This window comes from Varroa jacobsoni, unplaced genomic scaffold (assembly GCF_002532875.2).
Source record: "Varroa jacobsoni isolate VJ856 unplaced genomic scaffold, vjacob_1.0 scaffold_1126, whole genome shotgun sequence".
Taxonomy (NCBI): domain Eukaryota; kingdom Metazoa; phylum Arthropoda; class Arachnida; order Mesostigmata; family Varroidae; genus Varroa; species Varroa jacobsoni.
Window position 1 is genome coordinate 23,838 of NW_019214028.1, and position 26,153 is coordinate 49,990.

General features: G+C 42.8%; 1 long non-coding RNA gene across 3 annotated transcripts; it reads left to right on the plus strand.

Moving 5' to 3' along the window:
* The first annotated feature begins 34 nt into the window (after positions 1 to 34).
* LOC111266906 (uncharacterized) lies at positions 35 to 16,987 on the plus strand. 3 transcript variants are annotated; one of them, XR_002684316.2, is made up of 3 exons: positions 35 to 287; positions 5,274 to 5,394; positions 16,774 to 16,987. It is a non-coding gene; the product is annotated as an uncharacterized LOC111266906 (long non-coding RNA). The 3 variants fall into 3 exon arrangements; XR_002684318.2 differs by lacking the exon at positions 35 to 287 and adding an exon at positions 294 to 447; XR_002684315.2 differs by lacking the exon at positions 5,274 to 5,394.
* Positions 16,988 to 26,153: the final 9,166 nt, after the last annotated feature.

Here is a 26,153-nt window from a genome sequence, read left to right on the forward strand (position 1 = left end):
CGGCAACGACGACCAGAATGATAAATATTGATGATGGTGCTGATGTCAAGAGGGAAAGGGAGATGGATGTCATATTGGGCTGCGTGTGTAAGTGTGCGTGAGGTTATGATGAAACGAGGAAGTATGAAGTGAGTAAACGTGGCTAATAGAACGTGGCATTATTTTGCTATGCCGTACAAAGCGACGTCCGCACAAACAGGACGCTCTCATTGTCGTTTGTGTTACCTTGCAGACATCTTGTGGTCGTCTTGGCGCGGAAAATGGACCTGATGATCTATGAGAAAAAGGTAACGGAGTGGAAGTGAACCACAGAGCTTATTGTTATGAGTCGTATGGTTATAGAATAGAATAAGTGAATGAAGATTAAACTTACTACTGAGAAACTATGTATGTATATAAATCGCTTTTTGTGAAATTAGTTGGTGACAAACCTAGCAGGCTGGTTTGGTAAGTTAAAATAAGTAATAACTGTGCTGTACCCGAAGAAAATGATCTTATCGAACCCCTTTAGCAGTTTCTATAACCGGAAAATCGTGCTTTCTTATGAGATACGGACAAATAAACCTACATCAAGGTTTCGTCTGAATTTTGAGCTGAACATAATTAATAAAGTCCATCAGTCTGTAAACAGCATCAGCAAGATATTATTTGTAATGCTACTTTCTGTCAATCCCACGGACACAGTAAACACTTTGACCATAAGTTAATTCCCGCAGAGAACGCTACGCGATTCAATTCTTGCAAGCTTCCCACTATGAGCCGGTCACTCTAGATTTTAACGAACGAAACTCACCCTAAGAGCGAACGTGGCCAAGTAAAAAAAAAATACAAGTAACCGTAAACGTAAGACCTTCTAAGCACCCCCTAGCAAAATCTTCCTTACTGGACAAATATCTGAGCTAAACCACTAAATTCTATGAATGCATTATTTCTACTTTACTTTTGCCGCCCGGACTAATTTAAGAACAATGAATTTCAACCAAAAAAAAGATGACCTGCTGCGCAATCTTTTTTCGGTTGGCGGCTAAGGCCAACCAGTACGCCAACGAAGTAGTTCAAGTATTATGGTTACAATTGCTACACAGTACGGTAGGACTGCTGCGGCCTATTTCGATACGTTTCGTGAGCTTAAACATACCACGCTCGAATCATTGGGGTCCATTCGACCGTGTTCGTATACATGTGAGACGCATGCATGTTAGCTAAGAATGAAAGCTAGGGGTCCTATCAGACGCAATCAGGTTCAACTTACACAAGTGACCCGGTCACTTTCTACGTCTAATTATAACGTAGCCATTGACGCACCGGCTGAAAAATAGACATAGCAATTAGCTGTTGAAGTTCCGCTTTGTCTGTCCCCCGAAGAATGCTAGCAGTTATCGAAAACAACCCAATAGGCCCTGTTCTCTATGCCGTTGTACTCTATTGTGTTTTTCGTAGAAATGCATATTTACTGTTCTGCCTTAAGCAAGCAAGCAGCAAATCTGTAGCGGTAGGTTCGTAAACGGGGATCTTAACAGCCGCCTGCAGTTGCTGTTTAAGCTCGACTAAAACATTATCTCATTTATAGTATGAAGTATGTAAATCTGACGTAATCGATTTAACGTTACAACTTTTCGAACTCGGTTCTAAACCGGGGGTAACGCATCATTGAGGACATCGTTAAACAAACATTAGCGGTTAACTTGTCGTTCAGGGCTCATAAATTAAAAGTACGTACACAGTTGTTAAGAAACATATGTATTTGACTGTTCTCAATAATCCATTTGGTAACGACCGGAAAACGCGGAAGCATCAATATACGGTTTTATACTTCGGCTTCGAAGTTGTTGCCTGTGCGATACTGAAAGATTCATTGCAGCTAAAGGAAATACTTAGGTCGTTTTTGATCCGAGGTCTGCGATCAGTGTTTCGACTTGCGGTTGCCAAATTCCATGTCCCTCCGCCTATGTTATGCGCTTCGTATCAAATGTATGGCTATCGTATAGAAGGGTCGCCATATATATATATGCCCAAAAAATTAACAATCGGCTATGCTCGTCTACGATGAGTTCTGGCTAGCCAGTATTGGCTAAAGCACCAACGTTATCGTCAGCGTCTATTTCATTAGCCATTCTGATACTTATGAAATAAACGATGATAAAAAATCGAGAGCTGGTGAGAGATATCATAATTTAGGCTTCTTTCTTTTCGCAGCATTTTGTCGTCACTCGAAAGGGATACATACGAGACAATGGGGCTGTTCTATACGTTATCAAATCAGAGGTTCCATAAAACGACATCAGCGATACCTATTCAGCGTTATGAGCAGCGTCGGCCGCCAAAAAACCGTTCGCAGAAATTGGCAGTGACTAACACAAAATACTCCTATTGCTTATACAATACATAGTCCTGTGCTTATACAGTCGTTCGAAGTCGAACCCAGCTCAAGGGAGGTTTCATCATAAAAATAAGTCACTAACAAGTCGTTATTGTTCAACATATGTATGAAACCCAACTGTGAAACAACCGATGCCATCGCTTTTGTTTCCTGCTTCATGATAAGGCTAATGCACCCCTTAACAAATGTTCCGTCGATACTCAGAATTCTACATCGCAGAGAGCTAGAGAACCAAAGGATATATTTTGTCCCTGTAGTCTCGTTCATAAACGTGTGCTTGCCCCCGATTGTGAAGGTGAATGTAACTATGCTCATAGTCTACTTCGAATACTATGCCTTCATGTTAGCATAACAGAAATCTTACCCCTACCGCTCCTAGTAGCATATAATAACTACATACTTGATTGTTTGATAACGTCTCAGGAGAGATTTGATCCCGGCTTTATCAAGCTATGCACGCATTTCTCTTTTAGTTTTTCATTATTTTCGCGCCAAACAACATATTACAGCTTCTAGCCGGTTTGCAGTCTATCGTGGTCGGATAAGATAGTCACGCGTGGCCTACAGGCCAAAAATTGTCACGATGCAATATTACATGTTCGTACCTCAGCGTCAGTAGCGAGAACGAGGTGCGCTCGAAGATGATTAGTTCGAGCCATCAACTAAGACGCGGTAACAGAAGTGTCACCGTAGCAACAATAGAATCGACATTTGACGGAGGTAACAATGAGCGTTCACTGGACACTCAAACGTTAGGACTGCTCCGTCGTGTTCTTTCTATGCCTTCCTTAATACAACCGCATTAAAGTCGCATTACTCTTCAATCGACTGGGTGGACAGAAATCGAAAGACTCATGAGCAAAATACATGTTTTTTCCTTGTCCGTATATCACGGCTGGCCGTCCACGATCGTGTGGTTCGTTGTTTAGCGTCATCGACAGCTCCACCAGTGCCATGTTGCCAACCGGTGTCGAACGGGTAGCTACGAGAACGGTGAATCGTACGCTGATAATTGGTATATTCGCAGTAGCGGTCGACAATATCTTATAATTCTATAGAAAAGTGCATACGAGATGCCCATGATTATGTTGACGATGATTGTTGATAGCAGACGATAGCGGCCAATTCCAGTTTCTTTGAAAGCTCCTGTGGCCATGGTTGGTGACATCGCGTTGCTAGATTTGATAGTGGCAACAATATTTTGCTTGTCTACATGAGCAAGTCGGCGGACGCACAGTGAGCCGATGGCGGCGGAAAGTGTCGCGGGCAACATTAGAGTAAATCGACATTATTGATCTCAATGGCAGTTACCCATCATAGTCGAGTCTCGCCTTTGCTGCTAATAGCGTACACTGACACCGAACGATACGAGCTATTCAGTAATACCATATGAATCGTATTGATACGTAACGAAGAGACTAAATTGGGTCGTGTTGTGTTTTACCACTGCTACAGGTTGATTTGGCCGAGGGCGAACCGTTAAAGCGGCCAATGGATTGGCGAGCTATAAGCACACAAAAAGCTGTTGTTCATTAAAACTGCTGACAAACTTGGACGACGGAGAACGCGAAACAGCAAGAGCGGGTGGAGGGTGGTGGGTCGCGCTCCTGTAGCACTAAACTCCATTTGTCCTCACGCCGACGCAGTTGTACATTCAGCGGGTTGAACAGATAAATACTCAGGACGCCTGGGTGCTCCTGACGTAAAAAAGGGCGTTTTCCGTCACGTTGTTTCGTCACCGTTTAGCCCTACAGCTCGACCGATGTTGCTGAAGATGGTGATTTTGATGATAATGACCATGATGATGGTGGCTACGCAAATGCTGGTAGTGAGCAGTGAGCAACAGCCTTCGACATCCGGCATCCTGTTGGTGGCGGGGGCGGTCGTGGTAAGGACTTGATGGATAGCAGATGGCCGATAATGACGGGCCAACACCATAACGATAGCAAGTACCATACGTGGCCATTGCAAGCGGCAGTCGGTCGATTGATGAAAGTGGACGAAGTGTGGCCGTTGTTGGGCTACAGTGATACGAGGTGCGTTTGCGCTTAGCGTCTGCTATTACCCAATCGTTACGACAATAGCGTTTATACGTTCAAACACCGATGCGATGGTGGAGCTGTAGTTCATCAGAAAGATGCCTAAGACATTGAACAATATCTGACAAAGAGACGGCGAGAAAACTGATTTAACTACGACCCTATTCGCCGCTGTTTCTCGAGCAGCTTCAGGAGGTTTCTTCCTGTCAAAAGCAGTTGAACCGATTTGAGTATCCGAGTGGTGTCACCTGCATTAGGACTGGCGGGGGGTTTCTTTCTTACCATTGTTTGCTGTCAATAAGGTTGCAAGCTTTTAGCGTTAGACCCCCTATTCGGAATAACGACCACAGCTATCGAAACCGCAATAGCAGTAGTAAATAGTATGATTAATTGTGCAGGAATTGAAATGATAGCTGCAAGAGAAGATCGAGCGAATCTGCCTGTCAGTATACAGATATTGTCGTCGATAGGGATGTATGTGTAAGTTGGACAACGGGTAATTTTATACTGATTATTTGCACTACGCGTCTTTTAGAGCAAAATTCTTCCAATTTCTTATACGTCTCACAGGGTTAATAAAAGGATCTCGAGCTTTACTAATTCCCTCTCTTATAATCTCCATCCTGGGTCCATTATAGTTCATGCACTATCTAAAGCTCTAGCTTGCAATAAACCTGTCCACATGTAATCCATTAAATGAATCTAGGCCTTTAGACACAAGCCTTTGTTATATATTATTGTCCTATTTACGTAACTGTTTTTACCACATGCTTAAGTTACGGTAGTTCCCTTTCAACTTTTTTTTTGCATTGCTATCCTTTTTTTTAACTATGAACATCTTTCTCATCTTTAAGGTGTACGTATGGGTGTATGTATTAATCAGACAAGTCTCTCATGCTGACCTATTTGTCTAGCACTGTAGGACCCCTAAGCCCTGGAACCCGTATTGGGGCTTGGGCAAACAAAAGCTTGCAGGTACGTCTAGTAGATAAGTGAATGTAATGTTGGCGTCTCGGTCCATTTTCTTGTAGGGTTTTCTCTTTTGCCGGCCACGGTAGCCTTGTACAGGCTCTTACCTTTTTCCCTTCCGACGTACGGGGCTGGGCAGTAATGTCCCGTCAATTCTCGCCTAGTTGGCCACCGAGTCCGTCATCTCACATCTTGTAAGGTGATCTTGTTTGGTCCATCAGTTGTTCGGCCCTTTCTCGCGCTAGTGCTCCTTCTTCATCCACTACACTCTTGACCAGTTGTTGTCTTCGATGCCATTATCCAGCTGCCTAGCAGATTTACCGAGCACAGTTGTGGAGACCGATGCCTCTGTGAGTCTTCGTTCAGCGGTCCAGCTGTGCACGGGTACCAGCGCAGGGCAGTATGCTTGGCATCATCCTCGCGCTGGTGCTCCATTTGGGCACGCATATCGGTGAGATCGCCTTGCGTATTCTGCGGAAATATCACGTCCCGTTAAGAACCTCGTCATGCATAATACGTTGGTTCCCCTCCGAGTCTATCCGAGCAGCAATCATCCAACTGATGGCTTCTAAATTTCAACACGCTATCAGCTGTCACTCTGCTTGCCAGGTAATCCTGGTTGCATCCTCCAGTTCGTTCAGGTTACGAACAGAGTTTTTCCATAGTATTCAATAGTCCTCAACCTTAAGTTCCAAAATATTGATCCAGGTAGAACTAAGACTGCAGAAGTACTTTGTCCTGTACATCTAAATGATACAAGATGCAGAAATACATTAGACTTTTTGTAGTAGCGCTTTGTTCTCTATCGCCGTTGATGCCGGTTCAAGCTAACGTGAAGCCCTGATTCAGGTTATGAATTCGGCGACCGACATGAAGAGCTTCTGTTTCCTTTCGTTTGACCTGTAGATACATGGCAGCATCGTGGCGAATCCCTTCGTCATCCTAATCACCTGTTGGATATGAAGTTTTCCCTCATTCGTCCACCTAAGTATACCCTTTGGTATCTAGCTATGTTTACTATTTTACGTTCTGTGGTGTTCAAGCAAAGCACTAATCGGCCTATGCTACATTGTTCCGACCAAAATGAGCTTTTTTGCTTTGGGCTGCGGTTAGGGCCATACCATTAACTGTCATGCATTTATAAACGTTCGTGAACACTTCATTGACGTACTTTCTCAATATGTCCGAATGATACTTAGTGGATAATGTATTTGCCTGCCAATCCTAGGGACACGTTGTGGTCTGGATTCGAACGCGGGCTCAGACACAATTTATGCTGGTGGGAGCCAGTCGTCGGATCGAGTGCATAACGGCGATACCGGACACAAAACTCAAAATATGGCTTTCTCAATTTAGCCACCACAGTTTGCCCGACACTCTACGTAACAGCACCACACCGACATCACACCTTCATTCCAATGAGCAAATGTCCCTAAACAGATGAACAGTTTTATTTAATACCTAACAGCTTCTGTTCAGTGTCTTCCTATCTGTTTGCGACAACCTCTGCATCGCTCACCGGTGATACGTAGACTCCATTTGGCCACCAACATGCCGCCGTCTTTACTAGTTGTTCACTAGCTGTTCCGGGCGCCTTTCGTTATTTCCTGAACCGCTTTTTCTTTTTTGGTCCACGCGTTACTTTTGCCCCGGACATGGTCTTCTTCAATGTTTTTTTCTCTAGCTACTGCTAAGGACCTTATTTTTGGATACGACTGGCGCAGCAAAGACTTCACATTTTGCTATTACTGAAAATTAGCCAAACATAAAATCCCTTCGACGCTCATTTCGGTTGGTTCTTAAATGCCATCCCATAGTGGTTGGATGTACCGTTTTTTTTACTGCGTGCCTTTCTGAGTGTGGAAGTCCACTCGTTTTGAAGAGGAAAAGAAAGAAAGAGAGCGAGTAACGCTGCGTTTCTCAGTGCTCACGTGTGCAAATTCTATGATAGCATTTCGTTATTTTTGTTCCCATTGGTTTTGTAACCACTCGTTGTTGGCGCGATGTTGAGTCCTCCTGGAGTTTGGATTGGGTTTGCTGGATGGCGGTCTCATTTCCAGCGAAGCCGGGGAAGAAGAAAGGGATGCTTGTAGAAGCTTGGAACTGAGTCACGAACCTTCCCTTTACCTCTATTTTCCTTGTAGCGAAGAACTTCAAGATAAGTAGCCTCAGTACAGCTACGTACGAAGCATCGCGCTTACATCTCGTTTCCCTACGCCGTCGGCATAAGAAGTGAAGTCGCCGCGCTCGCCAGCATCGTACACACTATTTTTGCGGCAGCTACGTAACGTCTCTTTCATAAGCCATGAAAGACACCGTCTCCGCAGAATATTCCCTCACTAAATTTCAGCGCAGCTCTTAGTCCAACCTGCCCTAACCACACCACTTGAACGGGGGCCTGCGCCCGTTTCAGAGAGTAGTGCTTCCGAATAGACGGTACAGACAAGCTGACGCGATGCGGGAGTGGCAACAGCAGCAGCAGTGGCACGGTATAACGAGAAGCATGCCGTTGTTATCGTCGCCCTATGCGTCTTCTTGTGCACGTCGCACCAATGTCTTTTAACGAGTCTGGACGCTGTATCTGTCTTTGCTGTGCATGCCGCACGCGGCAGGATGTCTTGGCCGCCGGAATATAGCTGGATTCGTACTGTAAGCACTACCTATCTTTTTCGTCCTTTTAACGCATGCACTTCGAGGCGCGGGTGTGGTGCAGCACGTTGAATGCACGACGCCACATGACGTGCTGTTAAAGATGATGGTGCAATTTAAGGGGAGTACGTAAAGTGAAGAGATTTCGAGGCTGACGGAAGAGAAAGTGGCATTTGGTCGTGCGTCCAAATTCGGCTGATGTGAGTAGCGACGATTGCCACTTCCCCTACTTTGCCCAGGGGAGGCAGATTACCCCACAATCGGGCAGACTGCAGTACGTTTTTCCGTTCAACTTTTTTGCATTCCTCAGAAATTATTTTGATAAGTACCGCTATTAATACAGATAGAGCAACAATAGCAATAAATTATCATGAATCAAAATGAAAAATGTCACCTTTATCTCACTTTCTATGCGAATGGTTTATTCGTGTACAACTGAGTAGACTCAAGGCGCGCAGCTTTAATTTCTACTATAGAAATGGGCAGATTACTGTGATACGCAGCATTTGGTGCCGGCATACATAATGAATAAAAAATATCAATACAAAAACAATTTGTAAAAAAAATACACGCGAGACTGCATAAACAAATTAGCTAGGTACAATTGTTGGCCTAATTAGGAAGAATGTAATAATGGTTTTCCTGGTCCTTTATGCTAAGTTAGATCGTTGGGCTTATAAGTATGTATTAACAGCGAAGACTTTGTTCCTCAGTTTTGAGAAAAAATAATTGAAGTACCGGTTTTGGGTTGACATGGGTTGATACGTTTGTGTCATTGTTGCCACATATAGCTCGATGTATTGTGGAGCTAACGTAGTGCCCGCGGCCTCCTGACTATGGCTCCGTTCTCTATGTAGGCCCTTCTTAAGCGATAGAAAAGCGATAATCGGTTGGATCATCTCCTTTATATCATACTTCCGTTTCCTTCCTTATGTCATCTCACGTCCACATGGATGGTCTCGCGATAGCGACTCAGGATCAGAAGTATAAGCGGACAGCAGGCGCATCTAAAGAAGCGGCGGCAGCCTACTGATGCAGAGGAAATAGACGGCTTAGCCATTGGGTCGCCTTGAATCTACAGAGTTGGTTGATTGGTTGGCTCATGTTTGACTTAATTTCACCCATTCTTTTTGCTGTTGTTGTTGCCTTCCCTATCTTTTATCTACGTCACCCCCTGTAGCTTATCTTCACAACCTAATCGTTGGCACTCGGCTATCTTCTCATAATGATCTCTTCTTTTTCGAGTTTGTCCTCTACTGCCACTCCAATGGAACCACTTTGTCTGTTATGGTTTGTTAGTGTTGCGACGTTTTCGCCCAGAGGGTATAGCAATTGACAGTGCCTCAGAGAAGATACGTGCAATACGGAAAGCGCATCGACTGAAACAACAGTTCCTAGTTATATATAGGCAAACGAATCCAAGCTGCAAGACCAAAGAAAAAAGGGACACACACCAGTATTGTTCTATTTTTCCTATTTTCCTTTCGAATTACTGCTGCTATTCTAGCAACAGCGAGGACAGTGGCGACGACGTTGAACAATTTGAACCCGACAATACGACTCTGTGATGCGAAGCGGATCCGGGTGCGAGACGAGACAAGACAAGACCAGCTATATCGTCCGACACCCGCTGCTTGCCAAAGGCAAGACGTGATGCAGACCGCCTCACTTTACCCTATCAACGACCGACAACAACGAAAACATCACACCACTATCACCAAACGCCATAAGCATTGTTCCGGCATGGACCGTCACAGTCTCAATCGGTTGATGCTTCTCTGTCTGTTCGTCCGGCTATATCTGCCGTTAGCAGCTGATCGAGTTGTTGCCGTTATCCACAGCCGAACCTCTTGACGGGTGCGCCAGCTACCGTCGTCGGCGGGAATAGGTCGCGGTTACTAATGGCACAATTTGTATAACCAATGCTGGATTGGCTAGCAGAACAACTAAAAGCGTCTAATATCGCCAACTTGATTGAGGCCTCTCCATTGACTATGGCTGTACGTAGCTAACTGTATGTCGTGAATGCTAGCCATGACGATCTACTCGGAGTCGATGATTATCCCTATGAGCAGGAGGCTCTCGGCGTTTTAGCGCTCCTATTGACTCGGTATGCTATTGCTAGTAGGCAAACGAAAAATTGGACTTTTATTCAATCGTGTAGATTTCTCTTATCAGTCTTCTCAGGCGTGTGGGTTGTCGTCGCTAGATGATGTGCAGCTGAATAGTACCCGGCGTGACGAGGCAATCTAATTGGTTTTTTTCCCCATTTTTCAGTGCTTTTGACTTCTTGCACAGCTTAAACTGACCTATGAAATTATTTTTTCGGTATAGCATTAAGGACTTTACTCTGTTGGAAGATCTAGTCTGGTGGGGTATTGTTGGATTTATCTGGGGTTTCTACAACAAACCTTTGAAACAGCGTAGTAACCGTATGCTATAATGACTGCCCGCTCTTCTATTGGAATCACCAATAGCAACGCACTCAGATTCATATTATCCGTCTAGAGCACGCCGCCTCCCAAGCTCTGACCATTGATCGACGTTGTTTGTCATCTAAAAACCTGTTGCGCACCAATCGGCCTCCTTCGATGGCAGATCATAAGATTTTTCGTCAGACAAATACTATATTGATACTGCAAACCAAGCTCCGAAAAATTGGGGTCAATTAGAATAAACTGTATCGGCCAAAAATCGTATTTTGAATCAAGGTGACAGGGAAGGACGTACTAGGGAAAAAAAACCTGATTGACTAGGTTACGTCTGTCCACCCGGTGACAAAGACATTCAGATGCGTCTATTATGTAGAACAGTACAGCATTGTATCGTATCGGTAGGCTTGTTTTAAACAAAAATTAGTTACCTCACCGTCGAGCTAACAAGGAGTTTGGAGTTTCTACCTATAATCAGCTATCTAAGCCACAATACAGTAAAAAAAAAATAAGTAAAAATAAATGCATGCTCGCTTTCAAGAAACATGACATTGAATGGAGTGAGATGGTGCAATATTATTTTAAACGTTACGGTACCTCTTCTCTCTCGAGGATGATTCCACCCGGCAGCTTTCCATAAGTATTCATGTTAAATCCATGAAGTGTGGCGTCGGGCTGAATCGAAGGCAGCAGCAGCCTATTTCACAACAGGTACTAGCTTTGCCTCCGGATAGATGCATCCGTAGCGAATCAACTGGGTAGCATTTCAGGATCAACGATACAATGAATATAGAGGTATCGTTGCATGACCCTCGTCAAACTCGAACCTCGTGAAGAAAACAGCGACATAGTGAAGAGAGTTTTGTCAAATTTAACTGACCCAATTATAGCAAGAGCCCAAAGGACAAATCGGTGACATAAGGACTCCTCCTTTTTTCAAAAGCTCTCGGTGATAGAGCAGATGCCGTCTTTTTACTTAGGCTAAATCGCAGAGGCCCAGCTTTAACATGCATTGCCTCGCATTGACGAAAACTTATTGGCCCGAACTCGACGCCCCTCCACCATTCTGTGCGTTACAACAGATCGGTTCCTGATTGCTTTCTTTATTTGATCCGGCCCTTCACGGCGTGTTGATAATCATTGTTCCGAACAACCGCGTGGCTGGTTGTTTTTCGTTCAAGCCTCGTATCTGATGGTTCTCTTATTGTATCGGCTCATCACTTCGTTTCCCGGCAGACGTCACGCTTTTAACAATCGCGACTCCACTCCAACTGTTGGCCAAGCCAACGACCATAGATAGCATATTTACTTGTCGATCGGCAGTTTCGAGTAATCCCCCCACTCGAATGATTGTGTTTAGTGGCGTTAGTTTACTCGTAGCAATTTCCGATTTCGGACAGAATCTATTGAACAAACCTTAACCCCTACGTGCATGATTATTCTATAAACTGTTGATGCAGTCGATCGTGCTCATAACCTGACAGATTGCACCCTGAAGGAAATCTGTGATACATTAGCTCAAGCTGTGATACTCAGTCAATATCGCTCCCAAATGCGAGCAAGAGGCTATCATGGGCTTAATATAATAGCATTTGAAAGAAAAACCATAAATGGTAGTAGAATTGCTCGTCATACTTGTCGTGCACCTATTATGTATAACACATGCATACTGTTGTTCTTTCTTCTTCAAGCGTGTTTCAACAATTTGGTTATTATATATCTTAAGCACCTGCTTCCATGATTACCCAGGGAAACTGACCTTCTCTACATTGGTTGTTTGTAGCCTTAGCAGTAAATTCTTATTACCGTACTTCCGTCTGCATGATTAAACGTATGCCTCTGAAAATATGTATGAAAACACATGTGTGTGGCAGTGGACATTTGCAGATATTTATATCTATATGAAAATGAAATATGGACACACAGATAGCGGTTGGTACAGCGGGTTTGTTATTGTAGAAGCGGTCGAAGCCGAGACCGCTGCATCGGCCTCTATATCCATTACCTCGATTGCAGTTGCAGCCACCGTAGTCGTGTTACTGCAGTAACAACAGTTACAGTAGGTTATTTTTTTACATATAAATATATTCTAACACGGACCATTATAACAATATACACGAATATTCCCCCTTCGTTTAACGGCCGCAGCTGCAGCGACAGCAAAGCGTACGCTCGTTAGCTCATCCGTCCGCCTATTTCACCATAATGTCCTACCGAAGCGCGGCTCTCAAGCAACGAATCGCCCAGCTGCCCAGTCAATCGTCTTGCACAGAGCTCCGGAAGGCACTTCATCAATGTTCGTCACTCACTCAACATAGACGCCACTCATGTCTGAGTCAATGTTCTTCCATTCCCGTTTATGTTTTTTTTTGCATCCGTCTGTCGGCTCAAACAGGTAGCAGCAATACGATTCCATACAGCTTCGACGGGCTATAGCCATCGAAAGGTCTCCGTTGTTTGGTACTGACTGCTGTTGCCGTCTCAAACGCCCCGCCGGCGTTCGACCCGGAAAACCCAATACGGGAAATTGCTGTTGGGCTGTTGTCTTGGCTAACAACTTATTATTGACTCTTGCTTGGCTGGATAGGATCACTCATTTTTGAAGTCACAGGCAGCAGCACCGCTGCTGGCCTGTCTATCGTTGCGTTAGTGGACGAATTGTACTACAGCCAGCAAATGACGACCACGAGGATGTTGCCATGATATCCGTTGTGCAACGGTAACTGCCTCGGCCAACTATGAGTCAGATGCGGCAATTCGGCGGGAGCGACTACAGTAAGAATGAAAAAAAGAGAGATCGAGGGCCACTAGAAGGCCCACCTATTGTTACATATGCGTGAAGACATGTGAGCATCGTAAGATTTCTTCAAAGTGATAGTATAGAAAATGGACTGAGAAATTGAGGACAGCAACGAGCACTATAAATGGAATCGATAAAAATTAACGAATCGCCTAGGCAAGCACATGTATGAGAGGACAACGGACTTCACAGTCGCAATGGACGAAGTGGGTTAAGGATGAAAATACAGAGGACCATTTTTAGCTGTAAACATCATTTTTCACTCCTGCTTCAATCTCAATTAGTGCTGCTATGCTAAAAGTATATGCAGTTATAATAATCGTTTATTATACATGTAGCGTTTGATGCGTTATAGAAGTATGTAGAAGCTGATAGTGGTATCATTGTGTTGTATGAGCATAGCTCGCGTATATCTGTTTGGCCTCCTCAAACTGTTTAGGTACTGTCGCTTAAAGGATCGTTGCCATATATTATAATGTTGTTCGGTTGGAGACCTTTGTATAAGCTGATTGGATTGATTTTCGCTGACCAAAGGTACGAATGTTTAGGGAATATATATACCTTTGTATAGGTACCCATTTAGGCGGCGTGATACAATCTGATCACGTAGCTATCCTCTGCGTCTTCGCTAGTCTAGTTAGATTGATAATCGTAAGAAACAGTGCAAAAATGGTATATTTTGAGGCCTTGCCAACTTTTTGTTGAGGTTGCCGTAATATTGCCTTGTCATATGCGACGTCCAGTTACATACTTCGGCATTATAACACTATCATTCCATGGCAAGAACTTTGCTACCTGTAACTGCATCTGTCCGATTCCTCGAGTAATTATGTAGCAGAGATGTTGTTCAAAACTTGCTCGATAATGTCTAGTCCGGTTTCGCATAGACCGCTTCGCTTTTCAACATTATAATGCATGTACTGCATGTATCGCTTTATACATATTTTCTCTATATCGAATTAAGATGTAAATACGTGTTGGCGCCAACACCTCGTATTACGAAAACGAAAACGCCGTATAGCGGATGTCCTAAGTTCTTCTTATAGACCATCTTATAGGTACCTATGTACTACCTTGGTGCTCACGCACTGCTATAAAGGTAGACATTTTGGCAATTAAATGAATAGGATGTAATGTCACTTTGGGCAAGTTGAACTTGAGACGATTTATTAGGGAATCGTTAAGAACTTTGGAGAAAGATATCTAGTTTTCATTTTTGATCAAAAACATTATTGTTTGCCCATTTCTCTTGTACAAAAGTTAAATGATGGCTTTTTCGAATATTATTGATATTTCTGTGTTTGGCTATCGAACCTGAACTATTTCAAATTTTTACAGCAGACCGCGAGGCTCAGACTTAAACGTTACACATACAAATATTATGGTTTGTTTTGATTTATAATACGGGTAAATTCGAAATGACCCGCTCAGGTAAGAGGACACAGGCAGCAGTTAATTGTATTGCTGGGTTAGTTCGTAGAATATTCTTAAAGAAACCCATTGCTATAGAGGAATAATAGGATGACCGCAACAGTAGGATAACATAGGATAGCACAGCTGTGCTAAAGTAATCATGAAATTAAGTAACAGAAACAGGCCAGGAGAATCAACAGTATGAACTTACTCTAACTATAAGGCTGCGATTACGAGGGTAAGTATAGAATTAGCACGACAAGCTACTGCAATCGGAACATTATAAAGGAGTAGGACTGCACTCGAGTCTTCGATATTCATGTAAGCTTGAGATATCTCAAATCAAACCCATTAATATTAGCGATAGCCCGACGAGCAATGTTCAGCAAGCCTGTCGGATCCGGATCACGATGTGTCAAGAGGAGAATGAGGTCCCCGTGACGCTACGGTGGCAACGTGTTTACCTTCTAAAAGTCTGTGTTCGAAATCCAGCATGGATAAACTCCGTTTCAGGCTGTCTTAAGCAATGCTCAACAAAAGTACCGGACGGGTAACTCAACTTATTTAGTAGGAGAGTTGGATTTCTATAATAAGGTAGTTTCAATAAAGCTATGGGTTATTTCGGGTGTAAGCAAGTTACGGAACAGAGAAATAGAACGACCATGGTATATAACAAGGCACCGAGATGATCGGTTCGCAAAGACAGGTAGGCGGTAGCTTGTTGTTGTCAAAGAGAGAACAAAATTACCATAGCTGACTAATTGAAACGGGACATCAGACCGGTTTTAGGACCGCCTAAATTCGTTAATAACTAGAACAGGTTGATTAAACAGCTGCACCAAAACTGGACTCGTAGGATGTTACAATGGGAAAACATGATAGCTGCAAAAGTGCAACGGGATTAGGCAAACAGGATTACTGTAATAGAATAGCTGTTGATAGGTAGACAAACTATAGGCTTCAGGCTGGATGCATCATCAACCTAGCAGAGTAGTTGCAAAGATGAACAGTGAAAAGAGACAAAAAACGCGTGGGCTTATCTAGTATGCCACTAAAAACCTATGCCTATGTGTGAGTTTATTTGCAGTAAATGGCCCAATCAAGGTCGCTTTGATCAAATCATTGGGTCGATGGGTCTCGTCCTAAAGTGGGCTGTAGATTAGACTTCCTACAGAGTTGAACCTCTTTTTGAAAGGATTTTCTCTTGCTGATTTTGGGTAAATTCAACTCTTTTATAAGACTCGTTCGGCAACCGTCGAGATTTTCAGAAAATTTTCATTATACGTACCGTTCTTTCGGCCGCGGATAGGACTTCCGACAGACTGGTTGAGTATTTACGAGAATTGAGGCGACAAATTAATTTCAACGAGAAAAACAAAAAAATATATATAAATGGGCTTATTTAATAAATATAAGCAAAAATTATATGAACATTTGAAAGAACATGGTTACACTTCGTCACAGAACAATAAAACGAAAAAAAAAATCTAGTAGGTTTAGAATTTACATTGGGTAGGGTCACAACGACAGGCTTTCGTTTGGGTGAAGTCTATTTCGTTTATACTGGAAATTGAGGTCAGTTATTTTCACAGATAATGAGACAACAACTCAAACATTGGCTGATTGCAACAAATATATACACGATAGGTTACTGAAACGTATCAGAGAATTTAATTCAATAGAATAACTGAACGACAAGAGTTATACGTTACTCAATCAATCAGTCAATCAATCAGTTGATCAGAATAGACATCTAGCCGCACCAGCGAGCCGGAATCGATAAGCGGCAAAGGTATGAACTATGACGGAATACATTAACAGTGTATGTTTGAGCTATATTTTACGTTGGCCAGAGTGTGAGGCCAACAAAGCAGATCAGTTGAGCGGATTAAACGAACCAACGGCATAAAAGGCCCAAACCAGGACTCTGGGATCAGTCTAATTTGTGAGTCTAATCTGGTAATATATTAGCTATGCATCTTCCTGAATAACATTTGCCGTAACCTGCCAGGTGTGTGATAAGATGGCTGCAGTATGAATTTTAACTAACATTTGCTTTTCCTCTTCTGTTTCCTGTTTTCACGTTTTCAGAGCAAAGAGTCGAGTCGATCGTGCGCTTACTTGAGCAGCCATCTCCGAAATAACTGGAATGGAAGAGAGAACTATATGATATCTAGACATTTTACACTGTCGCCATATTAAACATCTTTTTTCTCTGTTTCCTGCACGGCTGTGCAGGACAAATGTCGATCGACAAAGATCAGTGTTATTTGTTTCTATAAATAGTCACTTACTGTTTGTTGGACGTTGCTTTTGCTTTAGGCTGTAAGAGCGCACTTCCTTCAGCAAGCGTCGACGGACTTACGCCAATGGACAAGAGTAACCAGTTTTCGGTCTGCTCCTAGCGTAATAATAGATCATCATTAATTTACAAATATTTCAACGAGAAGACGATTTAATAAAAAAAAATAATTAAAAAAAAAAAAGAGAGACACATTCAAAAATAGACACTTATTCAATTAATACAAGCACAAAAAAGTGCTGTCTTCTGTGCTTTCGTTAAGCGATTTGGACACTTGAGCTTATATTTATTCGTCTTCTGACGCAAACATGTATTCTGTCTGTGTATCAGAATCCTTATTACTCCTGGATAGCCACGACTGGTCATCGTTGCCTGCTCCATAAATCAATGCCGGTCTGAACCAGCTACAACTTTAATTGGTACGGCAGGCTTTTGTTCGCTCTAGGCTTCCCTTGACTAGGATCGCGTCACTGCTATCATACGGTCTCATAGCTCAGGCCTACTTCCTCCAAAGCAGTATTTTTGGAAAAAGACGACGTACATGTTAAAAAGTAAGAGAAAGCCTCTCATGTAGAAGAAGCCAATTTCACTAACAACCAGCGAAATCTCCCTTCAAACTTTACCTCGTACCTTTCTTTGTAATAGCAAACCTTTTGTGGTAGCGCATAGACTTTCTCTACTCAGAGCCGCTTTGAGCTACTGTCTTGTTACTATGTAGGATAAATTTGAATCTTATCTTTGTCTATATCGTTACGCTATCGTGCTCGTTTTCGCTATATAATCACTTTAGTGTAAAATAGCCCGAATGACTGTACACTCTGTACAAAACGCAAACTCTACGTAACGTTAATAGGCCATGTTTATCTATAGTCTATTTTACGAAAATTCAATGAAACGGGCGAAACTTTTGGCAGATAATTTTATTGCCTTATCTACGGATCGTTCACTCATGTGTGAAAAATTGTATGAACGCATATGCTAACCACCTTGAAAATTTTTAAGTCGCTGTGACCGGTCAAGAAGACTGTCCACCGATGGTACTGCAACGCATGCGCCGCATAACATTCTCGGCATGTTGCATCACATTTCGTGCAGTGCACGTAACCCCTGAAAAATGAAAGCCTGCACATGTCGTGAGACAATATCTGCCTCGCCCTTTGCAGGTTTCATTAGTTCACGTACTAGTATTGATCATAAACTCGTATGCTCTTATTTGTATCTAGACATGCTAGTACCAGCCCTAGGAAAAATATAGGCTGAAAATAAAGCAGCTATACGAACTTCCCCTTTTGTGTTTGTGATTAAAAGGTCAACAAGGACCCATGGGTGACGCGGTCGCTTGAATGCTAATAACAGTCGATATTGACTATCAGCGATTAGATTGTTGTTATTGCAGATATATTGTTGTTATTACATATTCCAATTCCTTTTTGTTTAGTGTATATGCAAAAATATCAGAACACAGATGCATTTCGACTTTGAGCCAACTAGCAGAAAACTTCCTACCAATATTTCTAATTTAAATTAAATTCTATTCAACCGACAATGTGATTATAATAAAAACAAAACAAAAAAAAATAACACTTGGTCTCCCTTTGTCGCGAAGTCCTACTAAAGACAACGTGTAGACCGTTCTAGCGTACTATGCTGCCCCAGTGATTAGAACTAGATGATCAACTGATGGATAACGTTGATCTCGGATGATAGCTAGATAATACGGATTGTACAAATCTCCTATTGTCAGTAAAACGAGTGCCATAAACGATTTCCTTTTCAGAGGGTTTATACAGCTCAGCAGCACTGTCTGACTTCTCTGTCTGGAGGAAAGATCGGATAATGCCGCTGTGCACGTACGTCTTTACGTGTGTTCGGGTTGGTTAAGTTTGGCGTATCTGTAACAGTGAACAAACGCCGACGGGACACATTCGTCTTGAAATGTCCGCCATTACATGGCCTGCAAGTAACGGTACAGGCATTACTCGAATCTGTGACAGAATACACTCATTGCACTGGCGGTACGAGGAATATATTTTCAATACACATTTCTGCATATTGCTACCTCAATTTATTAAGACAGTTGCGCAAGCGCAGATCTATTGGGTCAAATAAATCAGAGTATTTTATATAGGACCGATCCATCGACACATGTGCGTATCCTCACAACATAATCGTTTCTGATAAAAGAAATAGCACGTGATCGCATTGAGGCGACTAGATCTTCTCTAGTGTCGAGCGCTTTGTGTGTTCGCGCTCAAGAAGAAAATACAATGCATTTGCAATACTAGCCATAAATATGGTATCATAGAACGCTCAGACTGTCCTGGATAGGTGAGCTGCTGTCCTGAAGTCGCCGTTTAACTGGCAAGAAGGAAACTGGGTAGTCCCACGAGGCAGCCAAGGATCAGGGACAGAGAACTTTAACGGTGAGAAAGTGAAAGGACACGAATAGCCTTGTTAAGCGATTTTACGCTATTGTCTACAGCATTTCTGCTGGCTGTTTTTTTCTAGTTCGATGGTCACACTGGCTCTAGCGACCGCTAGAGCTAGCGTAACCATCGAGTCTGTCACTTTCATACGAATGTAAAACACGTTGTGGTAGGTTTGTGCGTTCTTCGTTGCGGTAGCCGGCGGGCAAACGCTTTTGAACTACCAAGCTGCGAAGACGGAACGCTGATATTCCGTCTAGACCGATGCGCTGATGGAGACGCTAATTGTTGGCTAGTAGCTGTTTCATAACATTTACTATACAGGTTCCTACAGATTCTTGTCCTCTTGAGATATCGTACTTTTTGCGATGATTAAATTGGCGGCCAATATCATTGACTACATATCAAATTTTCGTGATGTTATTTAGCTACTATATACAGTTATCAGTGATTTGGGGGTTGTTTAGTCGTACTCCATAGCCGCTACTATAGTTCTAGTGCACTGCGTCATAACATACTATTATCGATGAAAATAACTTGTTTTAACTAACACTTATTTTTGTTAGCTACAACTGATAATTGTCCATTGCGGATTTTACCATAGAAACTTTTCAGCTTGTGATGACCAAGCAATTATTATAAACCGTAGTACGGGTAAGCTGAACATTATAAAGTCAATATTCTTTCAGAGCGCGGCGAATTGCTAGGAACTTTTAATTCTATTGAGAGATATATAAGTAATTAGGTCCGTTCAGCCTTTTGAATCTACTGCTCTCTATAGAGATTCTTAACCCATATGACTAGTAATCATTGCAGGGTGGGCTTGTTAGATAGCTCTTATCACCTTTGCGTGTAGTTACCGTCTAGAGAACCGTAAGGATACCTGAACTAGATGAAACACTACTACGTGAATCACTGCACTACTATTTATGTTTATGTTATAATACTGTTTATGGGCGCATTGGTTACCCATTTTATATCCGAGGCTAAAACTTCAACCCACGATGACAACGAAGTAGCACTGCTTCAGCGTTTTTTTCTTTCTTTCAGTGTTTTTCTAACTCTGCGCAATAAATTGCTTTGTTTCGAACCTAGATATAATCGTCGAGTCTTCGCCGCTTATTTCCTGACGCATTTGCTATCGGTACTTCAACGAGCCTATACACTTCCAAGTTCTTATTCGGTGGCACCGATAATCTCCGCAAGCATTCTGGGTTGGGCTGACGAGACAAGCTAACTTGCTTAGTCTCGCCATTTGTTTCACCAGTAGCTTTTTTTCGTCTGCCTGTTACGGCAGAACAATCAGTTCTGTTCGTGCTTTTCCTGCTATCTTTCTCTTCCAGTGGTGTTTTCTTTTGACCGAAATTTAGCTGCGCAGCTGTCAGCTGCCGAACCCCGACGTTTGAACGATGCACTTTCATCTTTTACAACGGTGGCGGTGGCGGCGGCGGCGGCGGCGGCGGCGGCGGCGGCGACGATACGCTTACAGCGCCACTGACGACGTCAGCTGCACCAACAGCACTACCCCGTATCACCCCGGTACACTACGGGTAGGCCAGCCCGGTGATCCGAAGACATCGTAATAATAGGACCCTGTTCGTGTGTTTTAGCAGCAGCATGCCTTATAACAAAGCTAAAGTGTTTTTTCTTCCTCTTCTATCGTATATTGCGTGAGGCGTTTAGCGTCATCCGCGTATTGCTATTCAGAGATAACCGTGGATGTTACTGCGCTAGCGAATACTGACAGTTCAATGAAATTGCTAGAAGCAAACGGAAAAGGAAAGCGTTACAAGCTTCGTGTTCTATCCGAATAGGGGAAAAAAGCAACTTCAGAAAAAAGTGTTGTCCGATTTGATCTGACACTGACGTACAAGCCTAGCGCGACGAATATTATATATGTAGTTCTGTACACAATTATTGGGAAAAGGTGGCACAAGGAAGCATTGGCAATAATGTGTGTGTATCGTCGTATCGGATAGCTCATATAGAAGCAGAAGAAAGTTTTTGAGACAAGAAAACAAAGGTTCACCCTTTCTGGGCAGGTTGAACGACATTGAAAAGCATCTTGCACTCTTATTGATACTGCGACGGTACGGAAGCGTAATAGCCAACTATGCAGCCACGCAACAATTGGCCTGAAAAGCCCAAAGAGCGAATGGGGTGCTTAGCATATAGGTTGAAAAGGATTAGAAATCATTGTTCGGATACCCCGAACCACAAGAAAACACTACGTAATTTGTGTGAATCACAATTTCGTATATGGTAGAATTATTGCTTTTCGACCCAATCAGATGCTTTCGGTTACGGAGAAAGCGAACGTCGCTATTCTGTGCATGTATATGTGAGCGTATAATTATACGCCGTACGTCAACGTGCCGTATGGCAACGGTCGGTCTTCAATTTAACGAATCGCTACTGGTAAACAGCATAAAGCGAGTGGCAACAGCAGCGGCTCGAACGATTTCGTAGAAGCTACATGGGTTGCGGAGACACTATGAGTTTTTTGGCGGTAGGATATCGAATGTCGGCTGGCTGCAGGAGCCGCTTCGTGCCGGTCGTAGATCCCACACCGTCTGGGTTTACATGTGTTTGTGACGCCTGTGATGGTACTAGTAAAGGCAATGGCAGTTATATGCCAGCAGCGTTCATATTGCTTACGCGGTAGATTTGTCATCCTGTTTAAATGGGAAACGCTGACTGACTGAACAGCCGAAGCGAAATATATGTTGTAAGAACTCCGTAAGTAAATAGACGGACGAACCATTGAAGGTTGATGGGATCTACTGTAGCATAGTGGATTCAACTAATATGGCACTATTATGCTACCCAATACTCAAAGCGTCTATCAAACAACTAGTCTGGATAGCTGAAAAGAATAAAGCACTACTTCCTGCGCGGACAGGCAGTGTGAGAGTTCCCGAACGGACAAAAGTGTTGCTCCCTTTCACACCTGTTCCTGCCTCCTTATGCGATACAAAGCCTGCGTAGATCGAATCCTATATTCTATAGCGTTAATTAGCCTGTTTAGAAAATTGATATGAGATAAATTTAGTAATCAGTAGACTGAACAACGTAATCAGAATGCTCCGGCGTAAATTTTTTCCCGATTTGGGCCTGTATTTAGTGAGACGTGTATTAAATTCTATAGCATCTGCATACAGACTGGCCTGACTTTAACAATATAAGTCAGGCCAGTCTGTTAGCTAGCAGTACCCCCTCCACTACTTCTATAGGACATTAACTGTCTGTACATTTGGCCCGCTGGCCCTTGCAAACAGATATGGACTTGTTGTGTTTATTCCCATTTATTATGACTACTATTATTGTTGTGAAAAAAACAACGTGACGTGAACCTTTACAGCCGGCCACGAACAAAGAGAATTAACATTAATTTTAAAGCCGCGATCATTCGCTTCAAAATATAAATGTCTAAAGTGATGTTTGTCCAAATGACGAAGGTTGTGTTTGTCGTTGCACGCGGCCGCGAACGTAAACGGGCCAAAAGAACCATTAAGTCTTGCCGGCTATGACTGTGTCTTCACCCATTTTAATCGGCGACCCAGACAACAGTAAAATTAGCAGTTTTTTTTCATCGCTTCCATTTGCGTTTCAGCGTCACAATGATTGGCCATTGTTTATCATATAAACTATGTGATCTACTATAAGTGGCCGAATCGAGCTTAGCAGACCGTTTTTCCTTGTAAAACGAATACAAAATAAAGGATACTAATGATACTCAGAGAAGGTTGCACCACTCTAGGATACGCGGCTTTTTGTGCGTTTTTCTTACAACAAACCTCTTTGCCGCGTCGGCCTATATAATGTAGTCCAATCGTTCCAGAGAGCCAACAACACAAAAACAGCAAATGTGTTCTACACACATACACATATATATATACATATATATATATATATATATATGACGATTACAATTAACGCATTCTAGTAGTTTTGTCAAATAAACAATACTGGTGTTATATTTTGTTTTTTCGACATACATAAAACTATACTGACACAACCTAGCTGACTATGTTCACATTCAGCTTCTCGTTTCGTGCCTACGATGAATCCGCCGAAAAACAGCCTTACTCAGCCTTACTCTTCGTTAGTAGAGTACTACAAGACTGGCCTAGCGCTCGTAACGTATAGCTAACTGTCCCCCATGTTTAGCAGGACTCGTTTCGCAACAAGTTTATCACGTATCTTGCACTCGTCTCCCCCGCCTGCCCTCGATGCACATACTTTTCGTGTTTATTTTAACCGAAGCGGCAGGAACTAGCTTTAATACATTGTTTTACATAAATCGACAGACCGGAAATATGACCGGTAGGCAGCGGCGTTGCTGAACGGCGAAAAAGGGCCCTTTATTGGTCGGTCGGTCGGTGGGTCGGTGGGTCAACTTGTTCGTCTGCATTAAACGGCAAACGTCTTTTGTTTCATTGTCTCGTCGATGCGCGGTAACGTCTGTAGCGGCAACGCGCGGGATGATCGAGTCATGGTAAAGGTTGTTGCTAGTACCGTCCTGTATAGCATTTTTCGTCCATTTGTTATTAATCATTTACTGTTTTTTGCTATTGTTATTCTTCGATTCATTCCGTCTGTGCTGATCGATTTCTACGGAAGACGACAGTTTTGTCTCGTTCCATAGATTCGTTTGCTCTGACGTGTTGTCTAGTTAACAGTGGGTCTTTCGATGCCTGCAGCCAGCCAGCCAGCCAGCCAGCCAGCCAGCCGGATGGATCGTATCACAACCAAACACTTCCTGTTGTGGGAATTGGGGTCGTTGAACCAGAACGGTACTCCGTGGCTATTACTTCGAGTACTTTTTGGTGCTGTTCGATAATGGCTGTTGTATGTATTCACAGTGTTGTCGTGCCCGTCACTGGTTATTGCGACAATGAGGCGCCGCCCTCGTCGTTCATCAGTGGCCCGCCTAGATGAGGTAGACTGCTGCGTGCTTTTCTACGGGTTTGGCAACAGCAGTATGATGCGCTCGCGTCCAACGAGCCTATAGCTAACGCGCCGCAAGCCTAATTTAACTCCGCTGATGGTACTCGACTTCGCTGGTTTGCCACCGCTAAAGAAAACGGCAGACTACCGTAGGTGGAAACCGCGTGAGGACTTGATGTATTATCTACAAGCGAGCCATATTTATCTAAACGACATGGCAGCCGCAGACTTGTTTATAGCATCCACTTCAACACAGTAGAACTTGATTTGACATAACTTTTGCTCCCTGCATGGGGCTAGGATGCTATCTGCCTATTTTCCAGGGAGAAGACGGGTTACGACTTCGATGAGCCGAAAAAAGCGGCTTCGCCTTAAGAAGTGATTATGATATTTCCCGCGATACACGCATCGACATCTCCAGTCAGATATTTTGTTATCATCGTACATGATCTTCGTGACGACCCAGTGGTAGTGTGTTTGCCTACTAAGCTTTGGGGTTTGTGGTGTTCCGAATCCGAAACAAGGCGCAGACACGCTTCGCTTTGTGCCGGGAAGAGTAAACTGAAGCAACGCTTAATGGCAGCAGCATTAGACATAAAACTCTAAATATTTATATTAGTGTCTAGTTAGTTGAACGTCACACTGTTTTGAGCAACAAAAAATTTGTACAAACTTAAGAATTGATAATCCTTAAGTTCGAAAGCAATGGTGTCACTGCATCTCGGATTCGAGAAGTTTTTACAGGGACCGGATTATTTTACGTGATATAACGCTACGTAAATACGAGGAAGATATGTACCGTTATGCTTACGCAGGCAAAGCATATGCTTGTAGTGGTACTATTAATAATAAAAGCTATTGTTTACCCAGTTCCATTCAATTCGATTTTAGTAAACCTTGATGTTCTCGTTTAGAGTTTCTTGTCTTGAATAAAAACATGTATTTCATGCAGTTTACAAAATAGGACTTAATTAACTAGGACAAATGGGAACATAGTCGTTAACAAAAGACTTTACAGTGCATCTCGTAGCCGCTAGAGTGTTTTACTATGATCAAGTAAATCAATCAACGCCAAATAAATCAATTAATGTTTCCGCTATACTGGTATATAATAGGACTTATATTTCGTTATTAACTTACTATGATCGCTATCTATTTAGCAGATTTAGCTATTCGGTATTATATGTCCCCCAAGATAATTTCTTGGGTTTTTTATGCAATTTTTGAAAGTGTATCACGGGATCGTCCTTCGCCAATCTGCAAGAAAGACACTGACTCGAGACAGATACTAATAAACAACTAGCCGACGCGTGCTCATTTTTACTGAAGTTTCATATGAGGAGGAGTATTTGATATATCAACCACTGCCTTTCGTTATAGTACCTATACTCTATTACATACAACGGCGTTAAGTGTGATGAACACACAAAAAGTCGTGTATGGAGAAAAAAAACAAACAACGATAATGCATCTATGGAGAGTCATCCGTGACCTTTATCATGCACAAAGCGTAATCATTGTGATACAGTCATACCGTTTATGTGACAGTTAGACGAGCTGTTGAATTATTGTAAATGTTTTCGTCGTCACTCTTCGTTGACACGAAAACGGTGACTTTAAATTGAGCGTTTATACTAACTAACTGCCAACAACAATTCTCTTATCGGTCTGTATACTTTGTGTTGAACTGTTGTGTGAGATCTTAGTCTTCGAGGGAATGATCCGTCATCCAGTTAGTGGCAATCCTCAGCTTAGACTTCAGTCAAGACAGAGCACTAGACCTAACAGAAATA